Source organism: Marmota monax, unplaced genomic scaffold (assembly GCF_021218885.2).
Source record: "Marmota monax isolate L192 unplaced genomic scaffold, Marmota_monax_Labrador192_F-V1.1 WCK01_AAM20220418_F8-fsc00018, whole genome shotgun sequence".
Taxonomy (NCBI): Eukaryota; Metazoa; Chordata; class Mammalia; order Rodentia; family Sciuridae; genus Marmota; species Marmota monax.
In genome coordinates this window covers 24369203-24388893 of record NW_026692201.1, presented here as the reverse complement: position 1 = coordinate 24388893, position 19691 = coordinate 24369203, and positions in this window count along the sequence as shown.

The window sequence follows — 19691 nt, the reverse complement described above, 5'->3', positions numbered from 1 at the left end:
TTTCATTTCATCTTCGTGGAATATTTTGTTGAGAGTATTCTGAAGTGCAGGCTTTCTGGTTGGGCATTCTTTTAATTTTTGTTTATCATGGAAAGTTTTTATTTCATCTCTCTCACACACACATACACACACACACACCTACCTTGTACTGTAGTCATATTCAAATCTGAAGGCAGTAATTAATTTTGTTGGATGTAGGATTCTTGGTTGATATCCATTTTCTCTCAGAGCTTGGTATATGTTATTCCAGGAACTCCTAGCTTTGAGGGTCTGGATTGAGAAATAAGCTGAGATCCAAATTGGTTTCCTTATATATGTAATCTAATATTTTTCTCTCACAGCCTTTAAAATTTTATTCTTATCCAGTAAGCTATGCATTTTTATTATAATGTGTCTTGATGTGGGTCTGTTGTAATTTTGTACATGTGGTGTCCTGTAAGCCTCTTGTATTTGGTTTTCCACTTCATTTTTTTAGGTTTGGGAAATTTTCTGATATTATTTCATTGAAAAGATTGTGCATTTCTTCAATTTGCATCTCTAAGCTCTAAGCTTTCATCTATCCTGATAAATCTTAAATTTGGTCTTTTCATATTATCCCATAATTCTTCAAAGTTCTATTCATGGTTTCTTAATATCTTCTCTCTATGGTCAACTCTATTTTCAAGATTATGTATTTTGTCTTCATTGCTGAGGTTCTGTATTGCAAGTGATCTAGTCTGTTGGTGATGCTTTCTATTGAATTTTTAATTTGGTTTACTATTTCCTTCATTTCAAGGATTTTTGTTTGGTTTCTTTTTCAGAATCTCTCTTTATTGAAGTGATCTTTTGTTATCTGTATTTGCTCTCTTACATCATCCTTTACTTTGCAGATCAATTTAACTATGTACATCCTAAACTCCTTCTAAGAGATTTCTTCCACTGTGGTATCATAGATTCTGTTATTGGAGTATCTTGGTTTGTTTAGGGTAATTGTATTTGGTTTTCCATTTCATTTTTTTTTTTTTTTTTTTAGGTTTGGGAAATTTTCTGATATTATTTCATTGAAAAGATTGTGCATTTCTTCAATTTGCATCTCTAAGCCTTCATGTATCTTGATAAATCTTGCTTTTTTCTCTTTTTTTATTATTTTAGTTTTAGATGAACACAATACATTTATTTTATTCATTTATTTTTTTATGTGGTGTTGAGAATTGAACCCAGTGCCTCACATACGTTAGACAAGCATTCTACCTCTGAGCTACAATCCCAGCCCCCTGTTCCCTTGCTTTTTAATGTTGTTTGTGTATCTACCCATATAAAAATATGGATCTGAGGCATAGTGTTTCTACCTGTGAACTTAGAGTGTCCCTGAAGATTTCCAGTACCTCCCTATTTAGGGGGTTTAATAACAACAACCAATGTAAACAATTTATAGCATTAAGTCAAAGAGTTCCTACTATGGCATCTACAATATTAATTCCCACATTAAACACAAATGATATGATAAGTTATACCTATAATAAAAATAACAAGTTTGCAAAAGTATTTACATTTTCAAATTGTGGATGATTTTCAAATTGCTCTGATGATTATGAGGAGGGAGGAAAGAAGATAGTAATAAAAGATTAAAGAAAAGTAAAGAGAAAACAATAAAGATTGGATGTTAGCAGAAGAAAAAAGAGAATTAAGGGAAACAGGTAGGAGAAAAAAATGCATAAAGCAAAAATTTAAATAAAAAATAAAAATAAAAGAATACAAAAGAAAACTAAAATATACTAATTGAAAATCTTAGTCCACAAAAACCTAATCCATGTTTTTTTGTCTTCAAAAGTACTAGAGAAGAGAAAAAGTAGGACACTGTATAAATATCTGTGTACACTTATGTCACAATTGAACAGTGAAAAAGAATAAAAAGAAAAAATTCTTGATGAAACCTTAAAGAATTCTTTCATTTGGAGTTCAAAATATTCTCAGCAGTTTTAGGTGGGGTCTTCTGGAGTGTGATGATCCATCCTCTGGATTGCTGGAGAGAGAGGTAATCATATAGGCAGGGTTCCTGGAGGCTGGGTTTAGGTTTAGTCAGGTTCCAGGCTCTTTGCTGAATGTCAGTTGGTCTGGAGATTCTAAATCAGCACACTTCCAGGGCCCAATGCTTGATGGCTCATGCTGGAGGACTTCACTCCAGGGCTCCCCTGGGTTACACTTGTGTGATGGGGGAACCAATTCTTAGTCCCCATACGTCACCTGCAAAGCCCACATTTCCTTGTTTCAGGTTCAGTCTCCAAACACTTTCTCCTGCCCTGGCCCTTCTGTGTTCCCAGCCAGATGTGTCTTCCCCAGCCCATCCTGCAAGCTGTCTGATTGGAGGGGAAGAGGGAGAGCTGTATGGATTTCCTCAACCAGTTTTCCCTTGTGTAAAGCTCTCTCTACATTTGATGTTCTCATGGTCACTTAAGCACACTCTACGTTGTGCAGAGTGTGTTTACTGGACCTTGTATTTTGAGCCAAACTTGAGTTTGCCAGGAGTCACCTTTCTCAGTTGCCATCACCTGCACCACAGCCTCAAAATGCTTCCTTCCTTGGTCCTCCACAGGTAGCCTGGAGAGACGGTAGCTTCTTTCCCCACACTGGGATATTATGTAACACATCCTTCAGGTTTCTTAGGCAATGTCCTTGGTCTCTAAACCTCCCTACCTAGACACACCTCGGGCCTCCCCAAAATATGGGTTCCTTTAATTCCCTTATCCCTCCACTGTGCTCACAGAGGGACCTCTCTGGCTGGGCTTTCCTGCCTGGCTGTGGCAGTAGCTGTGCTGCTGGGGATTTCTATCTTATTATATGCAAATCCCTGTGTCCCTGATCTGCTTTGAATGTCCAGTTTTAGGTTCCAGTAAAGTACCCCCCCTCTTTTTTGTTCACCCACCTTGTGGAGAAGCTGCTTTCTTAGTTTCATTCCACGGAGCAGCGAGGACCATGACCTCCTCTATTTCCCCATTTTGCATCTCCCTATTTGTATTCTTGGTAACTGCCACTCTGACTTCAGTGCAATGAAATCCCAGTGTAGTTTTTATTTGCGTTTCCCTAATTGCTAGAGATGTTGAACCTGTGTCTCCAGTTTTGTTGGAGACACATACTTTTCTTTTTGTGTGTTTTTGCTGTTTAGTTGCTCTGTCAGTTTTTCTAAGGGCATTGGGGGGAGATATAGTCAAACTTCACCTCTGTCGTTTCCCCAGAATCCTTTTGTTTATTTTTGAGAACATTTCATTAAGTATCTCTCTTTGTTTTCTTAAAAAATTGAATTACGATGTGATGTCTCACTTAAATGATATTCCCAGTTTCTTTCTTTCTTTCTTTCTTTCTTTCTTTTTTTTTGGTGTGTGTGTGGGGGGAGGGTATTGAGGATTGAGCTCTGGGGCACTCAACCACTGAGCCACATCCCTAGCCCTATTTTGTATTTTATTTAGACACAGGGTCTCACTGGGTTGCTTAGTGCCTTGCCATGGCTGAGGCTGGCTTTCAACTTGCCATCCTCCTGCTTCAGCCTCCCGAGCCACTGGGATTACTTGCATGTGCCATTGCTTCTGATGATAGGCCCAGTTTTAAGATAAGGTATCTTTAAGATATAAATGTTCTCCTAGAACAGATTTTGGGTTTACCAAAACAGAAGCTTATAACTGAATTTTTTCTTTTCTTTCTAATTAGTTATACCTGACAGTAGAATGCATTTTGACACATCTTATTCTTCTGGTTGTACATGATGTAGAATGCTACCAGCCATATAATTATACACACACACACACACACACACACACACAGAATAATAATATCCAATTCTACTATCCTTCCTACTCCCTAACCTCCTCCTCTCCTTTCACTTCCCCTCTAAATAATCCAAATTACCTCTATTTTTCCCTAGCACCCCCATTGTGAATTAGCATTTGAATATCAGAGAAAACAGTCAGCCTTTTGGGGGGGTATTGGTTTATTTTACTTAGCATGATATTCTTCAGCTCCATCCACTTCTGTAAGTGCCATAATTTCATTCCTTTTTAAGGCTGAGTAATATTCCATTGTGTATATATGCCACATTTTCTTTATTCATTTTTCTGTTGAAGGACATCTAGGTTGGTTCCATAATTTTGCTAATGTAAATTGAGTTGGTATAAACATTGATGTGGCTGCATCACTATAGAATGCTGAATTTTAAGTCCTTTGGGTATAAACTGAGGAGTGGGATAGCTGGGCCAAGTGGTGGTTGCATTCCAAGTTTTCTGAGGAAACCTCCATACTGCTTTCCATAATGGTTGCACCAATTTGCAGTCCTACCAGCAATGTTTGAGTGCACCTTTTCCCCCACATTCTTACCAGCATTTATTGTTGTAACTGAATTTTTATTATAAGAGTGTTTGAAAGGTGTAAACTAGAAAGAACAGTGAAAGAATAAAGCATACATTATAGCTCTGAACCTAAACTGTTTTGAATAACTTGTCACCCCTTCTCTTTAAGCTTATTTTTGTACCTATTAATGAAAATTCAAAGTTTTTCACAAAGTCTTGTTGGGTTTTTTAGATTTGTTTTAAAATATTAAAATGCATAAAAATAAGATTTCCATGAAAATAATTAAGAATACTGGCTTTGTGATCAATATACCACGGATCCAGAAATATAAAAAGGATCAGGGTACAGTGACTCATGCCTACAATCCTAACTACGGCTCCAGAGGCTGAAGCAGGAGGATCACATGTCCAAGACCAGCCTGGAAAATTTATCAAGTTCCTATCTCAGAATAAAAAGGTCTGGGGATATAGTTCAATGGTAGAGCACTTGCCTAGCATGTGTGAGGTCCTGAATTTAAGCCCAGTAGAGTGGGGGTGTGTAAAAATCAAAACTTTAATATTTGTCAAATGAATGAAAGAATCAGTTATGCAGCCTTTGAAAGAATTCTAGTTCAATTTCTTACAGATTTGATAATATTGGGCAGGTTATTTGGAAAACTGAAAGAGAAGTTATTTATAAGACAGGGAATAGCTCAGAAAATTGGAATGAAGACAACATAATTATTTTCAAAAGTATCTTGGGCACAATAATTCATTAATAAATGTTTCTTTGTGTCTATCTTTCTGGTTTTTTGGGCTGTTTTCAGAAATATGCTGTCAAGGATGCTATCAAACAATTTGTGATTTTAGGTAAGAGTACTTATTTATGCATTACCATCTGACTAGACTTCCAGCCAAGTCACTCATGCTATCCAAAACTCAATCTGGAAAACATCTTGGAGTTTGACTAAGTATGATAATGTTATTTAAGAATTTTAGGATTGTAATTATGTGTTTATTAGGACATTTCTTGAACATGTTGAATGAAACATAACTTGAGACATTTAAAGTCCTTCAAAAGTTATTATCATCACCAGAAACAATTCACATAAACAAAAATGAGTTTTCATTACATGGGTTTCTTACAGAAATGAACATATTTGCTGAGCCAGTTTAATTAATCTCTTTTTTGGGGGGGTGTCAACATTTATACATTTTCTGTTGAATGAAAGTACATTAGTGTAGGAGATTAGTAATGACTGGTGATTTTTTGAATTAGTAGAAAGAATAGAACACATTCTATGGCTGCCTATTATTTAATATCTCAGCAGGTTGACTTTCCATCTGTATTTTTGACAACCATCTCTTTGTCCAAACCGTTCTCAATTCCCTTCTATTCTTTCCCCATGTACAAAGGAGCATTTAAAAACCTTAAGAATTTTGATGCTAAATCGAATCTCCTCTTCTTTTGTTCCTTACTCTTAAAACTTTTTACGATTTCCTTCTGTTTTTCTTCCTTCTCGAAACCTGGCTTCCAGAGTGCACCTGTATCTCATGTTCCGCTTATAACTTCACAAACCCTTCCTCTTTTTTCACTCTTCACTGTTCAGCTCCTTCAGTATAGGTTTTCCAACAATAATATGTGCTTACCCATCCTTGGTAGACCTGTGATGTGCCACCATGAGCCCCTTTTATGTAAAAAGTCATCATTGCCCTTGATGCTGGTTGTCCTGCCAGAAGACCACCATCAACTGTCAGCATGTCTGGGAAAGTGTCTTAGATGAAAAGTCACCTCGTCAGAGGTTATGCTTCATTCCCAGGGCAGCCATGTCCAATGGCTGATTGGCAAAGGGGCATAAGACCAGCTCTGTTCCAATTTGGGAGAGCTCTAAAGGGTCCTACAAACTTAGTTATGAACCTATCAGGTCAGCTGGAGCTTCTGTTGAGGCTACATTCCTCATTGACTTTTTTAAAAATATTAAATTTTTATATATGACAGCTAAAAACTGGAACAAGATAGGGATGCCCTCTTTCACCACTTATATTTAACAGTTCTTGAAACACTGGCCAGAGCAATTAGACAGATGAAAGAAATTAAAGGGATATGGATAGGAAAGGAAGAACTCAAATTAGCACTATTTGCTGATGATATGATTTTATACCTAGAAGACCCAAAAAATTCCACCAGAAAACTTCTGAAACTAGTAAATAAATTCAGCAAAGTAGCAGGATATAAAATCAACACCCACAAATCAAAAGCATTTCTGTATATCAGTGACAAATCCTCTGAAAAGGAAAAAAGGAAAACAACCCCCATTTACAATAGCCTCTAAATAAGTAAACAAACAAACAAATAAATAAATAAAATACTTGGGAATCAACATAATTTGAAAGACCTCTACAACAAAAACTACAGAACACTAAAGAAATAAATTAAAGAAGACCTTATAAAATGGAAAGATCTACCTTGCTCTTGGATAGGCAGAACTAATATTGTCAAAATGACTATGCTACAAAAAGCACTATACAGCTATAACGCAATTCCAATCAAAATCCCAATGGCATTCTTCATAGAAATAGAAAAAGCAGTCATGAAATTCATTTGGAAAAATAAGAGACCCAGAATAGCTAAAGCAATTCTCATCAAAAAGAGTGAAGCAGGTGGCATCACTATACCTGACCTTAAACTATACGACTGAGCAATAGTAACAAAAACAGCATGATATTGTCACCAAAATAGACTTGTAGACCAATGGTACAGAATAGAGGACACATGGAGACAAAGCCACATACTTACAGTTATCTTATATTAGATAAAGGTGCCAAAAACATACTTTGGAGAAAAAATAGCCACTTCAACAAATGATACTGGGAAAACTGGAAATCCACATGTAGCAAAATGAAATTAAACAACTATCTCTCACCATGCACAAAACTCAACTCAAAGTGGATCAAGGACCTAGGAATTAAACCAGAGATCTTGTGTCTATTAGAAGAAAAACTACGTCCAAATCTCCATCATGTCAGATTAGGCCCATTAAAATCAAGAATCAATAAATGGGATAGATTCAAATAAAAAAGTGTCTTCTCAAAAGAAGAAACAATCAGTGAAGTGAATAGAGAGCCTACATTTTGGGAGCAAATTTTTACCACTTGCACATCAGATAGAGCACTAATTTCTAGGATATATAAAGAACTCAAAAATTTTAACACCAAAACAAACAAACAAACAAAAACCCAATCAGTAAATGGGCCAAGGACCTGAACAACACTTCTCAGAAGATGATATACAATCAATCAACAAATATATGAAAAAATGTTCAACATCTCTAGGAATTGGAGAAATGCAAATCAAAACTACACTAAGATTTCATCTCACTCCAATCAGAATGGCAGCTATTAAGAATACAAACAACAATAAGTATTGGCAAGGATGTGGAGAAAAGGGTTCACTCATACATTGCTGGTGGAAGTGCAAATTGGTGCAGCCAATATGGAAAGCAGTATGAAGATTCCTCATTGACTTTTGCCCCATGTGCTTCTCCCAAACATAGTCCCAAATAACCACCATGTTCCTTAATCTCCATTTCAAACTGCTTCTTTGGGAATCCAATCTGTGGCAGCCATCATTTCCTCTTACGCTTTTCTGCCTCCCAGTGTAATCTCAAACCCTCTTTGTACTTCAACTGACATTAGATAATTCCAAATTTGATCTCCTTTGTACCTCTCAGGTACTGATTTTAGACTTGTAACACATCTTAATAAGAGTATCAGCTCAAAGTCCGTATGCAATCATATGTTCTCCATCTTTCACCTCTCATCATCATTCATAAACACCTTCTCAACTTACTTCCACATTTCAGTTAACGGGAAAATAATCCACCCACTTATCTTGAAATCTTTTTTTTCCTAGTACTTTTACATCAAATTCTTCTCAAATCATGAAATTTTTATTTAACTCACAGCTCTCAAATCTATCTTCACTCTCACTTATGTATACTCATTTTTTTTTTCATTCATTGACAAGCAAATTGAAGATTTATCATGCCTCAAACCCAGGGTGAGACTTTCATTGTCTTTAACTGTACTTTCATTGTAGTTAATTCTCCCTTCTACTCTCACTCCAACTTATTCATTGTAACTGAAACTCACCTATGATCTTGGAGTTATGTTCAAAATCTGTAAATAGCTTTTCATTTTGTGTAGGGTATATTCTCAATCCTTCCTCTTGCCTTTCTAGCTTTTCTAAATATATCTATGAAAACTTCTGTCTCTATATTTTTCTCTTCCATATCGAAGCCCTACCTGAATATCTGGGCAAAATTTATTCCTCCCTTCATGTTCCGTTATCAAACTCTCATTGGATCCTGAGTCCTTCTATGTTAGGGGCCACATCTCCTTCATATTAGCATTGATATTTGAAAGTTATGGTCTATGTAAGCAAATGAAACTACTGCTACATCTTTTGGTTACAGACAGATAAATTATTGAATAGTTGTACTTTTTTTGAGGATTGTCATAATTTAAATGGCACAAGGAGTTAATCTCACTTGTGTGTACTACTGTGATGTGAGAGTATCTTGAGGCTGGAGCAACACCTCTGGCATGGGGCATCCATTGGTGTTTCCCCAGTGTAGCAGCTTTTAAGTCATTTGAACTCGTTTGTGTTCTCAAAGGTCCCAATTATACTCTTTCAGTCTGCTTTGATCTGAAATAACACTATCTTTAAACTATTAGGCTATTTAAGGAGAACTCTCATAATTCTGACATAAAATAATTTATTTTCCTCTTCTAAATTCTGTACAGTGTGAAAACATATTTTGATGTCAAAATGGCTTTTTGTTTTGTTTTGTTTGGTGATCCTGGGGATTGCGCTCAGGGGTGCTTTATCACTAAGGTACATCGCCACCTCTGTTTCTTTTCTTTTCTTTTCTCTTCCCTCCCTTCCTCCCTCCTTCCCTCCCTCCCTTCCTTCCTTTCTTCTTCTTCTTCTTTTTTTTTTAATTTTGAAATATGGTCTCATTAAGTTGCTGAGTTTGGCCTTGAACTTGTAATCCTCCTGCCTCAGCCTCCTGAATCATTGGGATTCCTGGTGTGTGCCATAATGCCCAACTCAAATTTTTGTTTTAAAACAAAGCTTATGGAAATAGAAAATAAAATTAAGTTCTGACTCTTACATACTCCATTGCTATATTCTTCTGATAGATTTTTCCCAGACTTGTTCTCATTTTTTTTGTCACCAAACTGCATGCTCTGTCTTTAATGTAATGGACTTTAAGAGGGATTCTTAACTGAAGTCTTCATTAAAGAGCAACTATTTTATTTTTTTTTTTTGTACTTTTCTCACACTCAGTTCATGCCCTTCATCAGGTATGTGTGAGAGACTCTCTCTCTCTCTCTCTTTCTCTCTGTGTGTGTGTGTGTGTGTGTGTGTGATTACATATATGAATTTCATGTGCAACTCACCCACTACTTTATTCCAGATTAAGTTTAAGGTTACTTAAGAAGTCTGTATTCTGAGTAAAAACATATGTGTAGTGATGGGACTCAGGACCTGCTATCCCAAATATGGCACCTTAGCTTTTGTAAACACCTCAGAAGCAGGAAGTCCACTCTCATCTTTTTGCTCTTCCCTCCTGAAGCAGATAATAAACTTAGGAGGGATTTTCTGATCCACACCTGAAGCAGCAAAGAAGACCTCATGTGAGAGGTGCCCTCTCCATTCCCAGAGGAAAAGACTGTCTGTATGTTTGAAAATGAAGAGACAGAGAAGGATCTGAACAAACAGGCCTTGCTGTGTTGAGGTCCTCCAGTTTATTAGGTCATACTCTCTTAGCCAATCAGATTTCTCCATGACTCCTCACTTCTTCATCATACCTAGTATAAAAAATTATTCATTTCTTTGGGTGTTTTTTTTTTAATGAAGATTTCTTTCACATAAAACTTATACTAACTAACTTGTATATTTTTCTCTTATTAATAGGTTTGTTGTTGTTGTTATTGTTATAGAGGCCTCATCTTCTACCCTACTAAGGGTAGAATATATTTTTCCTTCCCTATAGTAGATACACATAGATTTTATATCTGTTTTGTCTTATTTCAATACTTGTCATTTGCTAGATCTCCTGGACTGAGACTAAAAATATCAACCAAATATGATAAATCACATATATGTGTATAATTTCTTTTCCTTTTGTAATATATTAAGTGCAGTGAGTCCATGAACCAAGAACCCTCCCCATGCATTAGCATCAGGAATTTAGCAGAAGTCCCCCCCAAGAAACCACTAACTGCTTTTTTCCTGGTGCTAATGAAAGAACTATGAGAACATTATTAGCAAGTCTCTGTATCTATAGCTTCTTGACATATTTATAAAGTCTTTTAAGGAAAAGAGCAGTAGCAAATTAAGATTTGTTTTCCCTCCTCTATTTTAGAAATACATTTTTTTTCCTAATTGATGAGGATGGACTTAGTTACAAATAACCAGAAACTAAGAAATAAACCTAGGTCAAATAGATGTCTCTGAACTTCCAAAGAGGTAGCACTATTACACTGAATATGATGTGACACATGTTCCTAAAAATCTGTTGTTTCAATTGGTAAATATTTAGTTAATCAAGACTCCTCAGTTTCTCTAGGTAGTGAGGATTTGATTTCATATTTAGGAATGAACTAACCTAAAGGGATAAAATTCTAACATAAAGTCCTTGAGGACTGAGACTTTTTTATTTTTATTTTTTCATACTAAAGACAATATTTTATCCATCTTCAATATCTGATTTCTACAAAATAGGGATTTAAGGGTGACAATTTGTAGGGAATTTGGATTAAAGAAATGTTTGCTTAGAAAGACACAGTTCTTTTAGATTGATTACTTGATGTGGCTTTGCATGAGGCCTAGTGGAAATTATTGGGGATAATTTTCTAAGTTACTTTCCCGCTGTCAAACTACCCCTTTTCACTAATTCTAGTTCTCAATTACTGTAAATTGATTGGTTGATTAAAACCTAGTTATTTTTTCACATTTTTTTCAAGAGTCCAATGTAAATATATTCCTATCCTATATTTTCCCCATTACAGACATGCTTCTTTTTCTCTCTCCCTTTCTCTCTCTCTCTCTCTCTCTCTCTCTCTCTCTCTCTCTCTCTCTCTCTCTGTAAATCTCCAAATTTAGTCTCTGTTAATTTCTCAGTTTTCCTCACCTTGATAGTGAACTCTGCAAGTCAGTATTTCAATCTCGTTAGTACCAGCCTCAGAAATACTTATGGGCCTGGCACATATAACACTTGTCTCACAATGTTGTTGAATGAAGTAATCACAAGAGGATTGCTTTAGAGATATTCCAAGGCTATTCAAGTAAAAGACAAATGTATCCATAGCACATAGCACTTTTAGAACTGGAATTTCTCACCAATATATTCATTTTTAAAACTAGGATTTGAAAGAATGCCTTGAAGCCAGTTATTCTCTTAACAGACCTCTTTCCCTACCATGTTTGGTGTTAAACAAGGCAACTAAGTACAGGATTCTTCTTTGGTTTCTTGAGGTATGCATGAGGATCATGGATCATGGGGAGAGGGACTTTCTCCAATGCTCTTAGTGAGGAACTTCTAGCTTTTTATCAGGTTAGGAATACTCCAAAGCCATCATTTAAATAAACTGTTTCATTTCATTCTTTGAGCTAGTTATGTTGTTATACACATATTAGGAGTGATTTTTTTAAAAAAAAATTACAATGGAATGAAATATGTAAATATCTAGAAAAATATGGTGTTTTAATGAAAACGTAGCCCAGATCAAGGAAACTTTATTTATCTTCAGAAGAGAACATTTATTTCACAACAATAACAACAGATCCTGCTTACTGAAAGCTCTTATGGATCAGCACTTTCATATGGTTTGTTACTTAGCCTTGAACAGCATAAGGGATATGGAATTCTTAATATTGTCACATTTAGAGAGGACAAAATTGAAGCCAAGGGAGGGTAAATAGCATTCCTACGGTGACATGATTTATAAATTATGAGTGGAATTTAAACCCAAATCTGATTTTTCCAACTTGTATTTTTAAAGACTATCATCCTGCACTTAATCCAGATAATTATCAACTTATAAAAATTGCTGAAATGGAATGTAATATGTGTCAATTTTTATAGAATAAAACCAAAAGCTAACCAATTTTAATAAAATCACATATGTACTGTGGCATCCTGGAAAATTCCATGAACTCTATGAGGAGAATAGATGATAAACATTGCCATTTTTGTGTAGCACCAGTTTTACAGTTTCTTATGGAAAATTAATTGCACACCTTTTTTTTTTCTTCCCTACAGCATTGAGTTTTTTTTTTTTTTTTTTTTTTTTTAATCCATTTGCCAAGCTTTGTGGTGGAGCCTGGAATATTAAACTGTCATTTCACAACCAAAAAAGGACAAGAGTAAAATGAAAATGGATCTCATCCCAAATAACTGAAAGTTTTTTTGGCATTGTTTAATATTTGGTGGGAAATAAGTGAGCTGTATTATAACAGAGCAGAAAGCACCTCACTGTCATGACTTGACTACTGCTTTTAATCCCAGAATTAAACAGAACAGACAAAACATTTTGTACGGGCCCCGCAATGAAGTAATCCTCAGTCTTGCAGCACCATTTTTGGAGTCAAGTACACCATCTTTAAACCACTCTCTTTATTTTCTGAATCTCTAAGCAGGAGACTACATCCAGTTTATTCCCAGCATAATTGTTCTGTTACTTAAGAAATATTTCCTTTGCAATGGTGGTCTCTAGGTGCTTGTCCTGTTGAGACTGTAGTTTGAAGATGTTATTAAAAAGCCTTTTACCTTTGGGAGAGTAATATTTTAAAGGACAGAATCTGGAGTGTTGTTTCTAAAGATGGACTTTAGAGAGATGTAAATGAATATCATTTAAAAGGAACATGCTTACCAACCTACTATAAAGAGATTTTTTCCCACTCCTTTGCAGCTTTTATTTTTATTTTATTTTTTAGTTTAAAGGAACTGCTGCTAAACAGGACACTCTCAGATCTTTCTGGCAGTATTTTCTTACTATTTTTTCTTCTTAGTTTGCATTTCAAGAGGCATTTGCATGAAAACAAGTCCTCTTCATTTGAAGCTTTATCTGCTTTGATAGCTCATGAATGGATCTCCAGTCAGTGAGAGGAGAGCTTCAAAAGACTGCAACCTTCTATTCTTTATCTAAGCCTTCTTTCCCTTTATCTAATAAATCCCCAGCCTCCAATCTCAGTGACTGTCCTTCCTTTCACTAACCCTAGGAAAATCTAGGCTTCTTCTCCTCTTTCTTTGACCTTTGGTTAATAGGCTCATAAAATCCTGCTGCAATAGTGAGCTTTTCACTCCCAAGTGTTAGGCAACAATCCCTTTGCTGGTTATCCCCAGTGATTGCTACTTCCAAATGTGCCCTCCTGGAAAATCACAGGCTCCCCAGTGTGGTGGCCATGTATCCAGTGCATGATAGTCCTTGCTCGCTGCTTCTAATCATTCTTGAAGAATCAACTTGTCTTTCTTAGGAAGCTGACTTGACCCTTAGATGTCTTTGCCATGCATTGCGTAACACCATGTGTCACCACCATTATAAAGGCCACCACATAGTTGCAATTGCTTATTTAAATATCTGTAAACTCCATAGAAATAAGGTTCACATTAAGTTTTTTTTATATTCAGTATCTTTTAACATAATGTCTCACATTTAGAAAGTGCTTAATAAATATTTACTAAATGAATGAATGAGTAGGGTTCAGGTACTATAGTGGTATTTTGTCAGGCTTCAACGAGGGCATCCACCAGAAGCTAGAAACATGGGTACAACATTGGGCAAGTAATTGTATTTCTGGAGCTATTCAGCCTATGGAACCCATCTGTTCCACAATCAATGGGGGAGGTGTGGGTGTATAGCTATGGGTTTGAATCTCAAGAGACTAAACGTCATGGACAAAGACATGGAGTTAGGAAAACGAGAAATAACGGGTGAAAAGGTCTGAGGTAACTCATCAGCCCTTGACAATTTCAGTCTTTCCTACCAATCCAGGTCCATGGAAGCCACTGAACATTTTTCAAAATTCCACTTATCTCATAATACTTTTTATGTTCTTCAGAAAGCCATATCCTTTGAGTCCTTTTAGAGTTTTGTTCTTTTGTGGAACCGATTTATTTTGAATTGTGGTTAATTCAGGAGAGTGGGGAGGAAATATAAATGGTCTTTGCTCAGAAAATTTTGAGACACCATTTTAAATAACTGAGTATATCAAAGAAGCCTATGGAACTAGAAATGAACATTCACTGAGAATCTTCTGCATAAAGAAAAACCATTTAAGCATTGACAGAGGATAAGCCAATGGAAAGAGAAATTTAATAAAAGTGAGATGGTAGGAAAGACAAGTTTGTTGGTTTTTTTCACCTAAAAATTTGAAAGTATTTAGATTAAACTTTGACTTGGAAAACTTGTTGATTGGTTGTTTTTAAAATGTGGCATCATATTTTGAATGATTTTAAACCTTATGACATGTACTTAAAATGTATATAAAATGTATAAGATTTTAAAAAAATGTATCTAGTTCCATTTTTAACTGTTAAGACTAAAGTATATTAACATTTTATAACACCAGAGAGCAAATAGTCCTCACTTTAAATTTAAATTCATTTACATATATTTTTTTGTAGAATTCATCTCAATTTACATGTATTTTCACTTTTCACATTATTAAAAATTATTTTTTAATTTTTAAATTTGTTCTAATTAGTTATACATGATAGTAGAATACACAAATGGAGCACAACTTCTCATTTCTCTGGCTGTAAGTGGTGCAGAGTCACACCAGTAGGGTACATCGTACATGTATATAGGGTAAGAATATGTATATAGGTTCATGTATATAGGGTATATAGAGGCAGAATTTCTCCCAATACCCAATTTGCCTCATTTTACCGTCTTTCCCATCCCCACATCTCCACCTCTCCCCTTGCTCCCCTCTGCACAATCCAAAGTTTCTTCATTCTTTTCTACCCCCACCCCACTATGGATCAGCGTCCACCTATCAGAGAAAACATTTGGTCTTTGGTGTTTTGGGTACTTTCATGCTTTAAAAGAAAAATATTCCATCAGTATATTTTAATCTATTGTTAGTGTTTTCTCTATGTATTTGCTTATATAATATCTACCTAAAACTGTTCAGTTAATCACCAGTAAGATTTTAGTACACAATTCTTCAAAGTTTAGTCCATTTTTTTTATACACTCAGCATCTTGCTCTAACACAAAATTAGTTAAACTGTATAATTTGTTAGTTAATTTTACTTTAATCCTAGAGTGACTTTTTTTTTTCTGTCTGGTGCTCCATTTTGTGTGAATAACATTAAATGCATTCCAAAAGCAAATGATCGAGTTTGGTACCCATCACAGTTCTTGGTCTTGAATTTAAGTCCCTTCATTTCATGCTGCATGGGGACCACTTTGTGCTATATCTAGCCCTCTACACATTTGATACAATCCCTGACTTATCCATGCATCCAGAAATGTCCCTAGGTCACACCTTAGGAAACACTGGGAGAATAGAGAACTCATGGTACCCTGGCAAGAGGTTACATACGCAGGAACTGAGGTAAGATCACGCCAGAAAGTGTAGAGCAGAATTTGACATGCATTAAAATTTCCAGTGGATGTCTTCTTGAGCAGAAATTATTTTGGGGAAGCAGCCTTCAAGGCTTGTAAGGCACAGGCTTCAAGCCATTTTCTGCTAGGTCAAAAGGGTTGATCACAGTTGGGAAAAAGCATTTTCATTTTCAACCACAAATTGTTCTTCATTCCTGCAAAACAACATGGAAAGTGAAACTGGAAATGAACCAGGCACTTTGGTGGTTTTGCTTTGGGTGTGAATTTGTTCACAGAGCTCTAAGTTCAGAACATAATGTTATGTTCTGGAAATGCCATGGTGCATTGTTAGGGGATGCAATGTCACAGCCAGGACCATTCATTTCACAAGAGGAATTCTGTTGCTAAAATGTAGCCAAATATTATATGTATATGTGTGAGTGGGTATATGTACAGTGCATACAATACACACACACATTACCTATATGTAAATGTCCTGAATTTTGGATCTATTTAAAGAGGGTAACGAGAAAAGATTATTTTTAAAAGCCACAGAACAAGAAGCCTGAATTCCTTTACTTTTTATTTAGGGGCAGAATTTCTCCCAATATCCAATTTGCCTCTTGAGGAGGAGAGAAGCATATAGATTGCTCTTGTTGAATTCTTCCTCATCCCATAACTCTTCAGATGGATCTTTGGCTGGTTTCCCCTTATATTTGCAACAAGGTCTGAATTTCTGAGTTCAGAGTATGAAATAGAGTATTTTGTAAAAAAAAAAAAAAGTAGTTACCACATAAAGTGGTCTCTATATTTTTAATGCCTGCTGCACTTGTACATGTTTCATTAATGTCTCCCAGAACTTCAGATAATGGATTTTGAGCTGCATACTTAACATAGTTAGCTGTGGAAAATCTTACCTTTATGCACTTTCAGAGCCTTGAGTGGGCAGAGAGTACCAGAGTGCAAAGCAATGGAACTTAATATCTTGACTTGTAGCAAATGGACTCCCCTGTAGCACCTTTGTGCTGTTTCATACACATAGATCTGTTCTTCTTAGCTGAGTTGAAAACTTTCTTGCAAGTGATGATTTTCCATACATTTAAAAAATATTTTATACACTTTTTCATAGCTTTTAGTATACCTGCACACAACAAGGCATATGCTTAATAATTAAGGGCATCATTTCATTGTTGGAACAGTATATATTCTATTCCAAACATCATGGAAAGCTGGGAATTCTGGCTGCTTGTCTGGTTCCTGCTAAGAAAGCTTCAGGGATTCCTGGGACTGTCACCAGTCTTTGGTTCTTGAATAAAGAGCTTAAGCCCATGGTGCTGAGTCACAAGACTACCAGAACTTTTCTTTGAACTGCCAACACCAGAACTCAGCTAGTATCTTGGGCAGTGCCAAATGACAATTTGGTCTTTTTAATCCTTAAAAACACAAAATGCAGAAAAAAATTGACATTCTCATTTTAAAATTCATTTCCTGAAATACTTCCTGATGAAGTCTTGAAGAAAGAATGAATCTTGTTGCCATTTTAAAAGCAAGCAAATTTCTGGTTACTTTGATAATTACGTACTTCTCTAGATATTTCCTCAAGTTATTTGCCTATTTGCAGCAATTTTTCCCTGACCTAGGTTACAGATTAGGTATGGGCACTTTCCTGAGTGGTGGAGGAAAGAAAAGCATGTAATTTCTACATGGGATTGTGAAAAGGGTTTGGGGAAGATTGTGTACGACATTGAGGGAATATTCTAAATGGATATTAACAAGAATACTTTTGGGAAATATAACAATGACAACAAAACATATACAGTAGTCTATATTTAATGTAAGTCATTATATTTATTCTGAGATGATTCATAAATTTACTAACTCATAAAACACCTTTTGATACTTTCTCAGTTGTACACAAGTTTTTAGACTAAATGTGATAAAACACTTAATGTTGCAGTTCCTCAGATTTATACTTTGACAGTCCCTGTTTTGAGAATGTCACCTAAGAAATCTTGCAAAGCCTCACTCAGTTTCATAATAAATTCAAAGCTAATTAAGGGAAATATTGAGTAGTTTTTAATCCACCAATAGGATGCCTTCATTAACAGGTGTAATTCATCCATCAACCAATCAGAGTTCTTGTCTTCTGCTTAGTGGGTGGTGTTACTCTGCATGGCTTTTAAATATTCTTTAAATTTGTAGGAAAGCCAAAAAGCCATTTTTAGAAGACAATGGGACTTTAGCTTAGTTGATCTGTCTGCTGATTCAGGATAGAATCCTAATGCAATTAATTTACCACTACACATTCTAAAAGCCAACACAAAGTTTAGTTCTTTTTATATCTCAGGACCACCAAAATAGATGCTAAAGCATATCTAAAATTGTTTGGGCTCTCACAATTGGACCACTCCCTGGAGACAATAGATCGAAGTTTCTGAGGATGATAGTTTGCAGGGTACCTAGGGGAAATTTTGGTATTGTGATCTGGGCCAGTGTTTCTTAAACTTTATTGTGCAACAGAATGATCTGAAGGGACTATTGAAACAGATTGATGGGCCTTAAACCCAGAGTACCTGCTTCAGAAGGTGAGGTAGTTCTAGCATGTTCCCAGGTGATGCTGATGCTGCAAGTCTTAGACTACACCCTGGGAACCATTGGTCCAGACTAATGTATCCCTATTAGTGAAGCCTCTAGCCTCCTTACAGACCTCAAAAAAGGGACAGAGATGGTCTGAGTTGGTTAGTAGGACACACACAGAAATGGAGGAAACTACAAAATCTAGAGACCTCTCTCTATGTTACTGGAATTTGTCTCTGCATAGCACCATAAAAGAAAGCAAAATTGACATTTATGTGATGGCAAACTGTAAGGCACCTGCTGCCAGCACTAGCAGTTCTGACTACCCACTGTTATTTTTAAATGTTTCAGACACCCTGGGAGTGAGTGCAAAAAAACAGACTTATGATCTAAACAATATGAGGAAAAGAATTTCAGAAAGTACATACGAAGACATTCCTTTCTATAAAATCAGGTTGGAAGACAGTGTACATTAGTAGAGCGATTATTTTAGGGAGGAAAAAATTACATAAAGTGCCTTTTCATGAATTTTTCTAGACTTCAATATCCTTAACACTATTGACTAGTAGGGTTGAAATGTGGGTTATTTCACTTGGGAACATTTCTTACTTATCAAGGAAAGGTAAGAAATATGGTACATGTGGATTTCATAGAAAGGTACCTTTGTTCAAAACATGTACACAATTTGTGCCCACCTTTATGGACCCTCTTCAACCAAGGATGATGGTCTTTTTACCCAAAGTAAGGTGCACATATGAAAATTTTGATTACATTTTCTGGGCACCATAAGTCCAAAAGGAGCACCCTGATTTACAGTCAACAGTTTCAACAAGTGACCCTTGGCAGAAGGGGTCTGCTTTTTCAGCTGGTGCTGTTGTTGAAGTTCAGAGGAATTGCTCATCTGTCTCTATTTCAGGCATCTGGCAAATGGAAAACTGTTTCAGCGTTCTCCATTCCACTAAATGCTTACAGATGACTTCCATATTCTGGAGCATCTGCTGGTTATCTCATTTCAGGTTATTTTCCCTGCTGTGTTTTGAAAAGATTCCCTCTCCAGCTTTTATTCTGTAAGCCTACTATTGTTGCTGTCATCATGTTTGGGGAGATCAACAGATGTGCTTGGTTTTACCTCAGGAGATAGGCCAACCTGTGGATAATCTGAAAACAGAACTGGTGATTTTGTTAAAAAGGGAAC